Source organism: Scyliorhinus torazame, chromosome 7 (genome assembly GCF_047496885.1).
Source record: "Scyliorhinus torazame isolate Kashiwa2021f chromosome 7, sScyTor2.1, whole genome shotgun sequence".
Taxonomy (NCBI): Eukaryota; Metazoa; Chordata; class Chondrichthyes; order Carcharhiniformes; family Scyliorhinidae; genus Scyliorhinus; species Scyliorhinus torazame.
In genome coordinates, this window is record NC_092713.1 from 106,474,190 (window position 1) to 106,487,769 (window position 13,580).

The window sequence follows — 13,580 nt, forward strand, 5'->3', positions numbered from 1 at the left end:
ACCATTTAATATTGATACAGGAGCACACGCAAATATTATCATAGAAAAGAATTTAGGACAAGCATATAGTACACCGCTAATACAGAAATCTACTTATTGGCTGACCAATTACAATGGTAACGATATAGCCACAAGAGGATCCTGCCGTCTCGTTGTTAGAAATTGCGACATTGAAGGGGCGGCACGTGGTGCAGTGGTTAGCACTGGGACTACGGCGCTGAGGGCCCAGGTTCGAATCCCGGCCCTGGGTCACTGTCCGTGTGGAGTTTGCACATTCTCCCCATGTCTGCCTGGGTTTCACCCCGACAACCCAAAGACGTGCAGGTTAGGTGGATTGGCCACACCAAAAGAATTGCCCCTGAATTGGTAAAAAAATATAACTGGTACTCTAAATTTTTTAAAAAAAGGAGAAATGGTGACATCAACATGCCAATCGACTTTGAGATAGTGGAAGATGATAAGTTATCTTATTGGGGTGGATGCTTGCGAAAAATTAAACCTAGTAAATCGTATGCATACAACCAATAAGGTGAAAGACAGGCTGCAGAATGAAATTGGCAACCTTTGGACAAGTATGCACATGTTTTGTTGGGAATGGTCACCTTACCCTTTACATACTCAATCAAGCTAAAAAAGGATGCCGAACCGGTGATACATGCGCCAAGACGGGTGCCAGCTCCATTAAGAGAGCATCTCAAGACTGAGCTTGACCGCATGCAACAGCAAGATGTCATCTCCAAGGTCATACAACCGGAGGACTGGGTCAGTTCGATGGTATGCGTACACAAACCTAATGGAGACTTAAGGATCTGCATCGATCCGAAAGGCCTGAACACCAATATTATGAGGGAACACTACCAAATTCCCAAGAGTGAAGAAATCACTTCCAAAATGGCTAATGCCAAGCTATTCACTAAGTTGGATGCCTCTGAAGGCTTTTGACAGCTCAAACTGGACATTCAAAGCCGAAAGCTCTGCGCATTCAACACGCCTTTATGAAGATATTATTTCAACCGGCTTCCGTTTGGAAGAATATCGGCAACTGACATTTTTCATAGGGCCATGGTGACTGTATCAAAGAGATTCCAGGGGTACGAGTCTACGTTGATGACATCATCATCGGGTCCAACACCCTTGATAGGCTCAAGAAGGTGTTTGACAGAGTTCACTATTCTGGTCTTAAATTGAATCGTGACAAGTTTGGAATCCACAAGTCAAAATTCTTCGGCGATATATCGCGGGACCGAATTCGACCGGATCCAGACAAGATCAAGGCCATAGGGGGAATGTTGGTTCCAACGGACAAGAAGGTGATTCTGCGAATGCTTGGTATGGTGAACTTTGTGGAGAAGTTCATTCCCAACTTATCAAATCGTACACTGACTCGACATAACCTCATAAAAAAGAATGTTGATTTTAAATGGATGCCTGAACATGCAGCTGAGTGGCAGGACATGAAAGCAGCCCTGGCCACTGCTCCATGGTTAATGTTCTATGACTCAACGAAAGAAATGAAAATCTCCACTGACGCCAGCAAACAGTGCATTGGCGCAGTCCTCCTCCAGATGGGTGATCAGGATATGTGCAAACCTATTGTGTATGCGTCGTGATCGATGACTCCTACGGAGCAGAGATAGGCGCAAATTGAAAAAGAGTGACTTGGCCTCGTAACAGGGTTACCACATTTCATCGTTGAAACTGATCACAGACGGTTAGTAAATATCATCAAAAAAGGTCTCCATGTCTACAGCGGATGATGACGAAGCAAATGCACTATAATTTTGCACTAGTCTATACACCAGGGAAAGACTTAGTTGTTGCGGTTACCTTATTCAGAGCTACTACGGATACTTTCACCTCAGATACAGATGTAGTACACATAGTGGAAGCACAAGCCTCATTCATTGCCGAGATGCTTCCAGTGTCTGCCAGAACACTACGAATCATCAAAGACAAACAGAAAAGGATTTGATGCTCCAGAGGGTAATCAAATACCTCGAAGAAGGATGGCCGAATGGATGTCGCTCTGCCTTTCAAAGTATCAAAGATGACCCCACAGTAATAGATGGATTCTTACTCAAAGGAGATAGGATAGTGATTCCTGTAAGCCTCCAACAAGGAATTCTGCACAGATTCACGAGGGTCATCGGGGCATAGAAAAGTGTCGTAAATGGGCTAGACAATTGGTATATTGACCTGGAATCAACAGAGATGTTGATCAATATGTACAGGAATGCACAATTAGCCAAATGCATCAGCCTATGCAGTGCAAAGAAAGTAGGGAAGAAGCTGAACTCATTACCAATCCATGGAACAAAGTTGGTATGGATTTGTTATACTTTAAAGATTGTGGCTATCTAGTCATCATCGGCTATTATTCCAACTAGCCCAAGGTGATGACGATGAATGATTCAACAGCAAGATCTTTCATACATGCAGCAAAATCCATTTTTTGCATGCCATGGGATACCATTATATGTTGTCTCTGACAATGGTCCTTGTTTCACAAGCTGGGAGTGGACACAGTTTGTAGAGAAGTACAACTTCAATCACATCACATCAAGTCAACTGTATCCTTAATCGGATGATAAAGCAGAGAATGGCGTAGGAATAATCAAAAGATCGTTCCATAAAGCAATCGATGACAACAAAGATTTATCGTTGGCACTGTTGACGTACAGAGCAACACCACTGTCATCTGGATTATCACCAGCTTAGATGTTAATGGGTATAAAAATTCACACCACGTTACCTGAGATAACTATTCCAGATATGGATCATCAAGAGATACCCAACCGCATCAGATTAATAAAACAGAAACAAAAAGAGAACTATGACAAGCAAACAAAACATCTATCAAGATTACAGGAAGGAGAATATGTACATATACAAAATCCTGATGGTGGATGGCAACACATAGCAAAAGTTCTAAGACAAGTCGCACCAAGATCGTACTTAGTTCAGACTGAACTAGGTTCTATGTTCAGACAAAATAGACAAGCACTGTTGCGCATCAAACATCATGTTAAGTTTCAACCTCAACATGGCATTGATCAAGGTAACATCTTCAAGGACATTGACTTTCCTAATCCTTACTTGTCACCAATACGGCAAGACACTATGGAAGATCAATTGTATACTTTGAAGACACCACTGAGAAGATCAACTAGAAAAAAGAGACCACCGAACAGATTAAATTTGTAATGACAGTAACAATTCTTCATTTGTCATCAACAAAGTGATGTAACAGTCATTTACAACGGAATGTAAAAGTGATAACAAGTTTATGATTAATTTTAGCACTTGTAATGTTCAAAGAAAAATATCACAAAGTGTTTAATAATTTTTATTTTCCAAAGAAAGAGAGATATGGTATTATCATAAATGTAAGAACTGCAAGGGTTAATGAAATGTCTAGATCAGCCATGAGAAGAAGTTAGAGTTACAAGTATATAAGACATTGATACTAAGCCTTGTGGGGAGAGAAGTGAAGGAGATAGCTAGAGTACAGACTGAAGGAAAGATAATATAATATTAGAAAGAGTGGATCATAGTTTACTATAGTGTAGAGATTAGTTGTAGATGAGTGTAGATTATATGTTAATTATCAACTGTGTATTATTTAGGAGTATGTGTCAAATCCAAATTAATGTTAATAAATTTATAGCTTTGTTCAAATTAAAACAATTTTGTGGTCTTTGTGAACATTACGCCAACCATCCTGAATTTAGCAACACCACAAGGACATTTGAAATAGTAGCAGGAATCGACCAGACTGCCTATTAAGCCTGCTCTGCCATTCAATATGATAACAGCTTATCTTGAGCTTCAAATCCACTTTCCGGCCTACTCCCCATATCCCTTCATTCTCTGAGAGACCAAAAATCTGCTTAACTATGCTTGAATATATTCAACAATGGATCATCCACAACTCTGTGGGAAGAGAATTCCAAAGATTCACAGCCCTTTGAGTGAAGTAATGTCTCCTCATCTCGGTCCTAAAGGATCTGCTCCATTCCTGAGACTGTGTCCCTGTGTTTTTGATTCCCCAACCAGCAGAAACAATCTCTCAGCACTGACACTTACACGCCCCTTCAGAACTTTGTAGCTTTCAATGAGATTGCCTCTTATTCTTCTAAATGACAGAGAATATAGGGCCAATTTATTTAGCCTCTCATCATAGGACAACCCCCTCATCCCAGGGACCAATCTAGTGAATCTTTGCTGTACCACCTCCAATGAAAGTACATCCTTTCTGAAATGTGGAGACCAAAACAGCACACAGTAATTCAGATATGTCCGCACCTAAACTCTGTACAATTGAAACAAGATTTCTTTATTTCCCCTTTTCAATAAAGGCCAACATGCCATTTGCCTTCCTAATTGCTTGCTGCACCTGCATGCCAACTTTCTGCATTCCTTGTACAAGCACACCCAAGTCTCTATTGACATCAACACTTGGTTTCACACCCTTTAAAAAATATTCTGCTTTTCTATTCTTACTTCCCTACATTATACTGTCATGTGAGAGTACCCTTTAAGAAATGGGTGTTGAAGAAATGTACCTTCAAGAAATGGAGCTGCTCATGTTACTGGAATGATGTCAGAGTGTGGGTGGTGCTGAGCTCCACTTCTGCTTTTTAGTTTCAGTTTGAGAAGAGCTTGGGTGTGTTTGTGTTTTTCAGGGAGCTGCATCAGAAGTCTGCCATCCAAAGACTATCTTAATCATTTGGTGAATTCAGAATTATAAATGATTTCAGTATTGAATGTAAACCCTGATGTGCTTCTGTTTAGAGGTTTGTTAGGTTTTTGGATGTTAAAAGAACAGCATACAGATTACTTTGTGTTGTATTCTTTGGGAGGTGTATTTGATTTACTGGTTGCTAAGTTATTCACTGTTTCTTTTTAAAAGGTTAACTTGAGTTCATAGAATAAACGTTGTTATGTTTTAAAACAACACTGGTCCATTTTCTGCTGTACCATACCTGTAGAGTAAGCCGAGTGGTCCCCATACCACAATCTATTAAAAGTTGTGGGTCAGGTGAACTCCATGATACACTTTGGGATTCTCTAAACACTGGCCCATAACAATTGGGGGCTCGTCCAGGATAAAAGTCTATCGATTGGATTGGCTTAATGAACTTAAAGACAGTGAGGGGTGAGCATATTGTTGTTGCTTTACAGGTGTGATATTTTAGTTTAAGTGGGGAGTGTGCTGTGGACAATGGCTCTTTCAGAGGCTCAGAAGTTTTTGGGGGTGGAGACGGTCACACGCTGTACCTTACGGACAGAGACTAAAAGCAGACTGTTAGATTTGGCAAAAACATTGCAGTTAATATTACCTGACAAAATGTGAAAAAATGAGGTAATTATGGCGGTGGCTAAACATTTAAAGTTGCCTGAGATACAGTCTGACTCATTAGAAATGGCAAAGATCCAGTTGCAGATTAAGCAACTTGAACATGAGAAAGAATTAAAGCAGCTTGAATATGAAAGAGAGAGAGAGGAAAGAGAAAGAGCGAGGAACAAGAAAAGGAGAGTGAAGAAAGGAGAAAAGAAAGAATAGCCCGAGCAGAACAAAAAGAAAGAGAAAGGGAGATACAGATCAGGGAAAAATATAAAGAGAGAGAGTTTGAACTTCAGAAAATGGCCATGAAACATGACAGTCACTTAAAATTGGCAGGCATAAAGGGGAACGTACAGTTGGATGATAGTGATGAGGATAGTGAGAAAGAGCGTCAAAGTTGAAGGCTTGGTGGGGATCTATTTAAATATGTCCAAGCATTGTCAAGGTTTGACGAGAAGGAGGTACAAGCCTTTTTCATTTCATTTGAGAAGGTAGCTAAACAAATGAAATGGCCACAGGACATGTGGGTATTACTGATTCAAACAAAGCTGGTAGGTAGAGCTAGTGAAGTGTTTGCGTCACTACCAGAGGAGGTATCTGAGTCGTATGAGGAGGTGAAAAAATCCTTCTTGGGTGCTTGTGAACTAGTGCCTGAAGCTTACAGACAAAGGTTTAGAAATTTAAGGAAAGAATTTGGTCAAACATACATGAAGTTTGAAAGGCTCAAACAGAGTAATTTTGATAGGTGGATAAGGGCTTTGGAAATAGACCAAATGTATGAAGCTCTCAGAGAAATTATACTTTTGGAGGAGTTTAAAAATTCAATTCCTGATGCAGTGAGAACTCATGTGGAAGAGCAGAGGGTTAAAACTGTGAGGTTAGCAGCAGAAATGGCAGATGGTTATGAATTAGTTCATAAATTAAAGCTTGGTTTCTGACATCAGTTTCAGCCTGTGAGGGATAGAAACTGGGGACATGAGAAATATTCAAGTGGTAAAGGTAAATGTGATCTGATGGGAGATAATGAGGAGAGTGTACCTCAGATTAAAAAAGAAATCCAGGAGGGTGGAAAAGAAATGAAATTTTTCAAATGTTTTCACTGTAATAAACTAGGCCTTATAAAGTCACAGTATTGGTGGTTGAAGAAAAGCACTGGGAAGGCTGATGTGGTAAAACAGGATAAGACAGTGGGGTTTGTTAAAGTGGTGAAGGAAAGCCCAAGTGAAGCGAAGGATGTGCAAAAGATTGTACAGCCTGACCAAGAGGTGATTGATAAGAAGGTGCCAGATGTCTTTAAAGAATTTACTTGTGTGGGTAAAGTTTACTCATGTGTATCAGGAGGAGCAGGTAAAGAAGTCACAATTTTAAGAGATACGGGAGCTAGTCAATCTTTAATGGTAAGAGATGAGGAGTTATGTAGTTTGGGAAGAATGTTGCCAGAAAAGGTGGTAATATGTGGAATTCAGGGTGAGAGGAGTAGCATTCCATTATATAAGGTAAGGTTGGAAAGTCCAGTGAAGAGTGGTGAAGTGGTAGTAGGAGTAATAGAGAAACTATCTTGTCCAGGAATACAGTTTATCTTGGGTAATGATTTAGCTGGATCGCAAGTGGGAGTGATGCCTACTGTGGTTGATAAGCCAGTGGAAAATCAGACAACTGAAGTGTTGAAGGACGAATATCCTGGGATTTTTCCGGATTGTGTAGTAACAAGGTCGCAAAGTCACAGGTTAAGACAAGAGGAGAAATCAAAGAGTGAAGATGAAGTTGAAGTGCAATTATCAGAAACGATTTTTGATCAGATGGTTGAAAAAGAACAGGTGGAGAATGAGGCGGATATTTTTAGTTCAGGAAAATTGGCGGAGTTACAACAAAAAGATATAGAAATAAAACGGATGTATCAGAAAGCATACATGGAAGAGGAATCTGCGTGTATACCAGAGTGTTATTACCGTAAAAGTAATGTCTTGATGGAAAATGGAGACCTGTGCATATGCAGGCGGATGAAAAGTGGGCAGAAGTGCATCAAGTAGTATTGCCGGTAGGGTATAGAAAGGAAGTGTTGCGTTGCACATGAGGTAGCAGTGGGAGGTCATTTGGGAATAAGGAAAACTCAAGCTAAAATCCAGAAACATTTTTATTTGCCTTGTCTACATAAAGATGTAGTTAAATTTTGTCAATCATGTCACACATGTCAAGTGATAGGGAAACCTCAAGCAGTGGTAAAACCAGCGCCCTTAATACCCATTCCAGCATTTGAGGAACCTTTTACAAGGGTCTTAATTGATTGCGTAGGACCGCGTCTTAAAACAAAAAGTGGGAATCAATATCTGCATAACCACTTCCTTACCTTGCAGGTCAGCTGTTCGGGAGAGAGAGGGAGCCAGGACCTTGGAAACAGCGCGGGAGTTTCAAAAAGCGCGGGAGCTGCGAGGCAGAGGGGACAGTTTAAAAGGGCGCGCTGTGGGTGAGGTAAGTACTGCATAACCACTTCCTTACCTTGCAGGTCAGCTGTTCGGGAGAGAGAGGGAGCCAGGACCTTGGAAACAGCGCGGGAGTTTCAAAAAGCGCGGGAGCTGCGAGGCAGAGGGGACAGTTTAAAAGGGCGCGCTGTGGGTGAGGTAAGTACTGCATAACCACTTCCTTACCTTGCAGGTCAGCTGTTCGGGAGAGAGAGGGAGCCAGGACCTTGGAAACAGCGCGGGAGTTTCAAAAAGCGCGGGAGCTGCGAGGCAGAGGGGACAGTTTAAAAGGGCGCGCTGTGGGTGAGGTAAGTACTGCATAACCACTTCCTTACCTTGCAGGTCAGCTGTTCGGGAGAGAGAGGGAGCCAGGACCTTGGAAACAGCGCGGGAGTTTCAAAAAGCGCGGGAGCTGCGAGGCAGAGGGGACAGTTTAAAAGGGCGCGCTGTGGGTGAGGTAAGTACTGCATAACCACTTCCTTACCTTGCAGGTCAGCTGTTCGGGAGAGAGATCAGTTTTGGGAGCAGGCCTATTGGCTGACTGTAAATCAGGAAGGATACAAAGGGTGTGGCTGAAGTGCCTTTAGAAACAGAGTGCTGAAGGCAAACAGAGTGTATCTGAGTTTGGGTAAGGCTGAGTTCGGGTAAGAGGGGAGTGACAAAAAAAAAAAAAATCAAGTTAATTAAGTAAAGTAATTAACTAGTTAAGGGAATTTGGTGCTCACCTGAAGGAGGTGCAGAGAAGCAGACCTGTGAGGGAGTCTCTGGAGCAACTACATCACAGCCAGCAGGTAAGTGTTTGGCTTGTAACTGGTAAGTGATTTCTCTCTCTTTGACTTTCTCCTAGCTGTGTAGTGTAGTTCAAATTGAACTTCAGGTTTAAGTTATGGCAGGAGAGCTCAGACCCGTGTCATGCTCCTCTTGTGAGATGTGGCAAGTCAGGGACCCTTCTGGTGTCCCTGACTCCTTCATCTGCAAGAAGTGTGTCCAACTGCAGCTCCTGTTAGACCGCTTGACGGCTCTGGAGCTGCGGATGGACTCACTTTGGAGCATCCGCGATGCTGAGGAAGTTGTGGAAAGCACATTCAGTGAGTTGGTCACACCGCAGATTAAAATTACTGAGGCAGATAGGGAAAGGGTGACCAACAGACAGAGGAAGAGTAGGAAGGCAGTGCAGGGATCCCCTGCGGTCATCTCCCTCCAAAACAGATTTACCGTTTTGGAAACTGTTGGGGGAGATGGCTCACCAGGGGAAGGTGGCAGCAGCCAGGTTCATGGCACCGTGGCTGGCTCTGCTGCACAGAAGGGCGGGAAAAAGAGTGGCAGAGCTATAGTGATAGGGGATTCAATCGTAAGGGGAATAGACAGGCGTTTCTGCGGACGCAAACGAGAATCCAGGTTGGTATGTTGCCTCCCTGGTGCAAGGGTCAAGGATGTCTCGGAGCGGCTGCAGGGCATTCTGGAGGGGGAGGGTGAACAGCCAGCTGTCGTGGTGCATATAGGCACCAACGATATAGGTAAAAAACGGGATGAGGTCCTACAAGCTGAATTTAGGGAGTTAGGAGTTAAACTAAAAAGTAGGACCTCAAAGGTAGTAATCTCAGGATTGCTACCAGTGCCACGTGATAGTCAGAGTAGGAATGACAGGATAGCTAGGATGAATACGTGGCTTGAGAGATGGTGCAAGAGGGAGGGTTTCAAATTCCTGGGACATTGGGACCGATTCTGGGGGAGGTGGGACCTGTACAAATCGGACGGTCTGCATCTGGGTGGGACCGGAACCAATGTTCTCGGGGGGGTGTTTGCTAGTGCAGTTGGGGAGGGTTTAAACTAATGTGCCAGGGGGATGGGAACCGATGTAGGAAGTCAGTGGGGACAGAAACAAAAGGCAGGAAGGGAGAGTGTGTAAAGCATGACCAGAGAAAGCAGGGCAGAGAGCAAGGAAGGTCTACATTAAACTGCATTTATTTCAATGCAAGGGGCCTGACGGGCAAAGCGGATGAACTCAGGGCATGGATGGGCACATGGGACTGGGATATTATAGCTATGACTGAAACATGGCTAAGGGAGGGGCAGGACTGGCAGCTCAATGTTCCGGGCTACAGATGCTATAGAAAGGATAGAACAGGAGGTAAGAGAGGAGGGGGAGTGGCGTTTTTGATTAGGGAGAACATCACGGCAGTACTTAGAGGGGATATATCCGAGGGTTCGCCCACTGAGTCTATATGGGTGGAACTGAAAAATAAGAAGGGAGAGATCACCTTGGTAGGACTGTACTACAGGCCCCCAAATAGTCAGCGGGAAATTGAGGAGCAAATATGTAAGGAGATTACAGATAGCTGCAAGAATAATAGGGTGGTAGTAGTAGGGGACTTTAACTTTCCCAACATTGACTGGGACAGTCATAGCATTAGGGGCTTGGATGGAGGGAAATTTGTTGAGTGTATTCAGGAGGAATTTCTCATTCAGTATGTGGATGGACCGACTAGAGAGGGGGCAAAACTTGACCTCGTCTTGGGAAATAAGGAAGGGCAAGTGATAGAAGTGCTAGTGAGGGATCACTTTGGGACAAGTGACCATAATTCCATTAGTTTTAAGATAGCTATGGAGAATGATAGGTCTGGCCCAAGAGTTAAAATTCTTAATTGGGGCAAGGCCAATTTTGATGGTATCAGACAGGAACTTGCAGAGGTAGATTGGGGGAGACTATTGGCAGACAAAGGGACGGCTGGTAAATGGGAGGCTTTTAAAAATGTGTTAACCAGGGTGCAGGGTAAGCACATTCCCTTTAGAGTGAAGGGCAAGGCTGGTAGAAGTAGGGAACCCTGGATGACTCGAGATATTGAGACTCTGGTCAAAAAGAAGAAGGAGGCATATGACGTACATAAGCAACTGGGATCAAGTAGATCCCTTGAAGAGTATAGAGATTGTCGAAATAGAGTTAAGAGGGAAATCAGGAGGGCAAAAAGGGGACATGAAATTGCTTTGGCAAATAATGCAAGGGAGAATCCAAAGAGATTCTACAGATACATAAAGGGAAAAAGAGTAACGAGGGACAGAGTAGGGCCTATTAAGGATCAACAAGGGCATTTATGTGCAGAGCCACAAGAGTTGGGTGAGATCCTGAATGAATATTTCTCATCGGTATTCACGGTGGAGAAAGGCATGGATGTTAGGAAACTAAGGGAAATAAATAGTGATGTCTTGAGAAGTGTGCATATTACAGAGGAGGAGGTGCTGGAAGTCTTAAAGCGCATCAAGGTAGATAAATCCCCGGGACCTGATGAAATGTATCCCAGGATGTTGTGGGAGGCTAGGGAGGAAATTGCGGGTCCCCTAACCGAGATATTTGAATCATCGGCAGCCACAGGTGAGGTGCCTGAAGATTGGAGAGTGGCGAATGTTGTGCCCTTGTTTAAGAAGGGCAGCAGGGAAAAGCCTGGGAACTACAGACCGGTGAGCCTAACGTCTGTAGTAGGTAAGTTGCTAGAAGGTATTCTGAGAGACAGGATCTACAAGCATTTAGAGAGGCAAGGACTGATTCGGGGCAGTCAGCATGGCTTTGTGCGTGGAAAATCATGTCTCACAAATTTGATTGAGTTTTTTGAGGGAGTGACCAAGAAGGTAGATGAGGGTAGTGCAGTAGACGTTGTCTACATGGACTTTAGCAAAGCCTTTGACAAGGTACCGCATGGTAGGTTGTTGCAGAAGGTTAAAGCTCACGGGATCCAGGGTGAGGTTGCCAATTGGATTCAAAATTGGCTGGACGACAGAAGGCAGAGGGTGGTTGTAGAGGGTTGTTTTTCAAACTGGAGGCCTGTGACCAGTGGTGTGCCTCAGGGATCGGTGCTGGGTCCACTGTTATTTGTGATTTATATTAATGATTTGGATGAGAATTTAGGAGGCATGGTTAGTAAGTTTGCAGATGACACCAAGATTGGTGGCATAGTGGATAGTGAAGAAGGTTATCTAGGATTGCAACGGGATCTTGATCAATTAGGCCAGTGGGCCGACGAATGGCAGATGGAGTTTAATTTAGGTAAATGTGAGGTGGTGCATTTTGGCAGATCGAATCAGGCCAGGACCTACTCAGTTAATGGTATGGCGTTGGGGAGAGTTATAGAACAAAGAGATCTAGGAGTACAGGTTCATAGCTCCTTGAAGGTGGAGTCGCAGGTGGACAGGGTGGTGAAGAAGGCATTCGGCATGCTTGGTTTCATTGGTCAGAACATTGAATATAGGAGTTGGGACGTCTTGTTGAAGTTGTACAAGACATTGGTACGGCCACACTTGGAATACTGTGTGCAGTTCTGGTCACCCTATTATAGAAAGGATATTATTAAACTAGAAAGAGTGCAGAAAAGATTTACTAGGATGTTGCCGGGACTTGATGGTTTGAGTTATAAGGAGAGGCTGGATAGACTGGGACTTTTTTCCCTGGAGCGTAGGAGGCTTAGGGGTGATCTTATAGAGGTCTATAAAATAATGAGGGGCATAGATAAGGTAGATAGTCAACATCTTTTCCCAAAGGTAGGGGAGTCTAAAACTAGAGGGCATAGGTTTAAGGTGAGAGGGGAGAGATTCAGAAGGGCCCAGAGGGGCAATTTCTTCACTCAGAGGGTAGTGAGTGTCTGGAATGGGCTGCCAGAGGTAGTAGTAGAAGCGGGTACAATTGTGTCTTTCAAAAAGCATTTAGATGGTTACATGGGTAAGATGGGTATAGAGGGTTATGGGCCAAGTGCGGGCAACTGGGACTAGCTTAATGGTAAAAAACTGGGCGGCATGGACTGGTTGGGCCGAAGGGCCTGTTTCCATGCTGTAAACTTCTATGATTCTATCTTTTGACTATAATGGATGTGTCTACTAGGTTTCCAGAGGCCATTCCAGTAGGTAATATTACAGCTAAAACGATTGTGGAGGAGTTACTTAAATTCTTTACTAGATATGAACTACCCATAGAAATACAATTGGATCAAGGATCAAATTTTACCTCAAAGTTATTCAAAGAAGTTATGGATGGTTTAGGAATAAAACAATTTTAATCAACTACGTACATTCCAGAATCGCAGGGAGCATTAGAAAGGTGGCATCAGACATTAAAGACAATGTTGAGGGCTTATTGTCAAGATTATCCAGGGGATTGGGATAAAGGAATTCCATTTGTACTGTTTGCAATTAGGGATGCTCCTAATGAGTCAACCAAATTTAGTCCTTTTGAACTAATTTTTGGTCATGAGGTAAGAGGACCACTTAAATTGATTGAGGAAAAATTGGCGAGTGAGAAATTGTAAATTACATTATTGGATTACGTGTCAAATTTTAGGGAATGATTAAATAGAGCAGGTGAATTGGCTGGACAACATTTGAAAGTTGAACAAAATGTGATGAAACGGGTCGCGGACAAGAAATCCAAAGTTCGTAGTTTTGCCAGTGGAGATAAAGTTTTAGTGTTGTTACCAGTGGTAGGTGAACCTTTAAAAGCTAGGTTTTGTGGACCTTATCAGATTGAAAGGAAATTAAGTGAGGTGAATTATGTGGTAAAAACACCAGATGGAAAGAAGAATCACCGAGTGTGTCATTTGAATATGCTTAAAAGGTACTTTGAAAGGGAAGGAGAGAAAAAGGAGGTTTTAATGATTCTAACTCAAAGTGACGAACCAAATCCAGATGACTGTGAATTTCACATACCTCAAATTAAATTGGAAAATGAGGATGTTCTTAAAAATTGGGATAAATTGTTGAGTTACCTTCCAGAGGAAAAATGAACTGACCTG

At 42.9% G+C, this 13,580-nt stretch overlaps 1 protein-coding gene across 1 annotated transcript in view; it reads left to right on the forward strand.

Annotated features, from left to right (window-relative positions):
- The first annotated feature begins 8,246 nt into the window (after window positions 1-8,246).
- LOC140426433 (cytosolic phospholipase A2-like) overlaps window positions 8,247-13,580 on the forward strand; it is a 251,989-nt gene continuing 246,655 nt past the window's right edge. The window contains exon 1 of the mRNA XM_072511223.1: window positions 8,247-8,263. The gene's annotated coding sequence lies outside the window, so the exon portion shown is untranslated. The remainder of the gene's footprint in view (window positions 8,264-13,580) is intronic.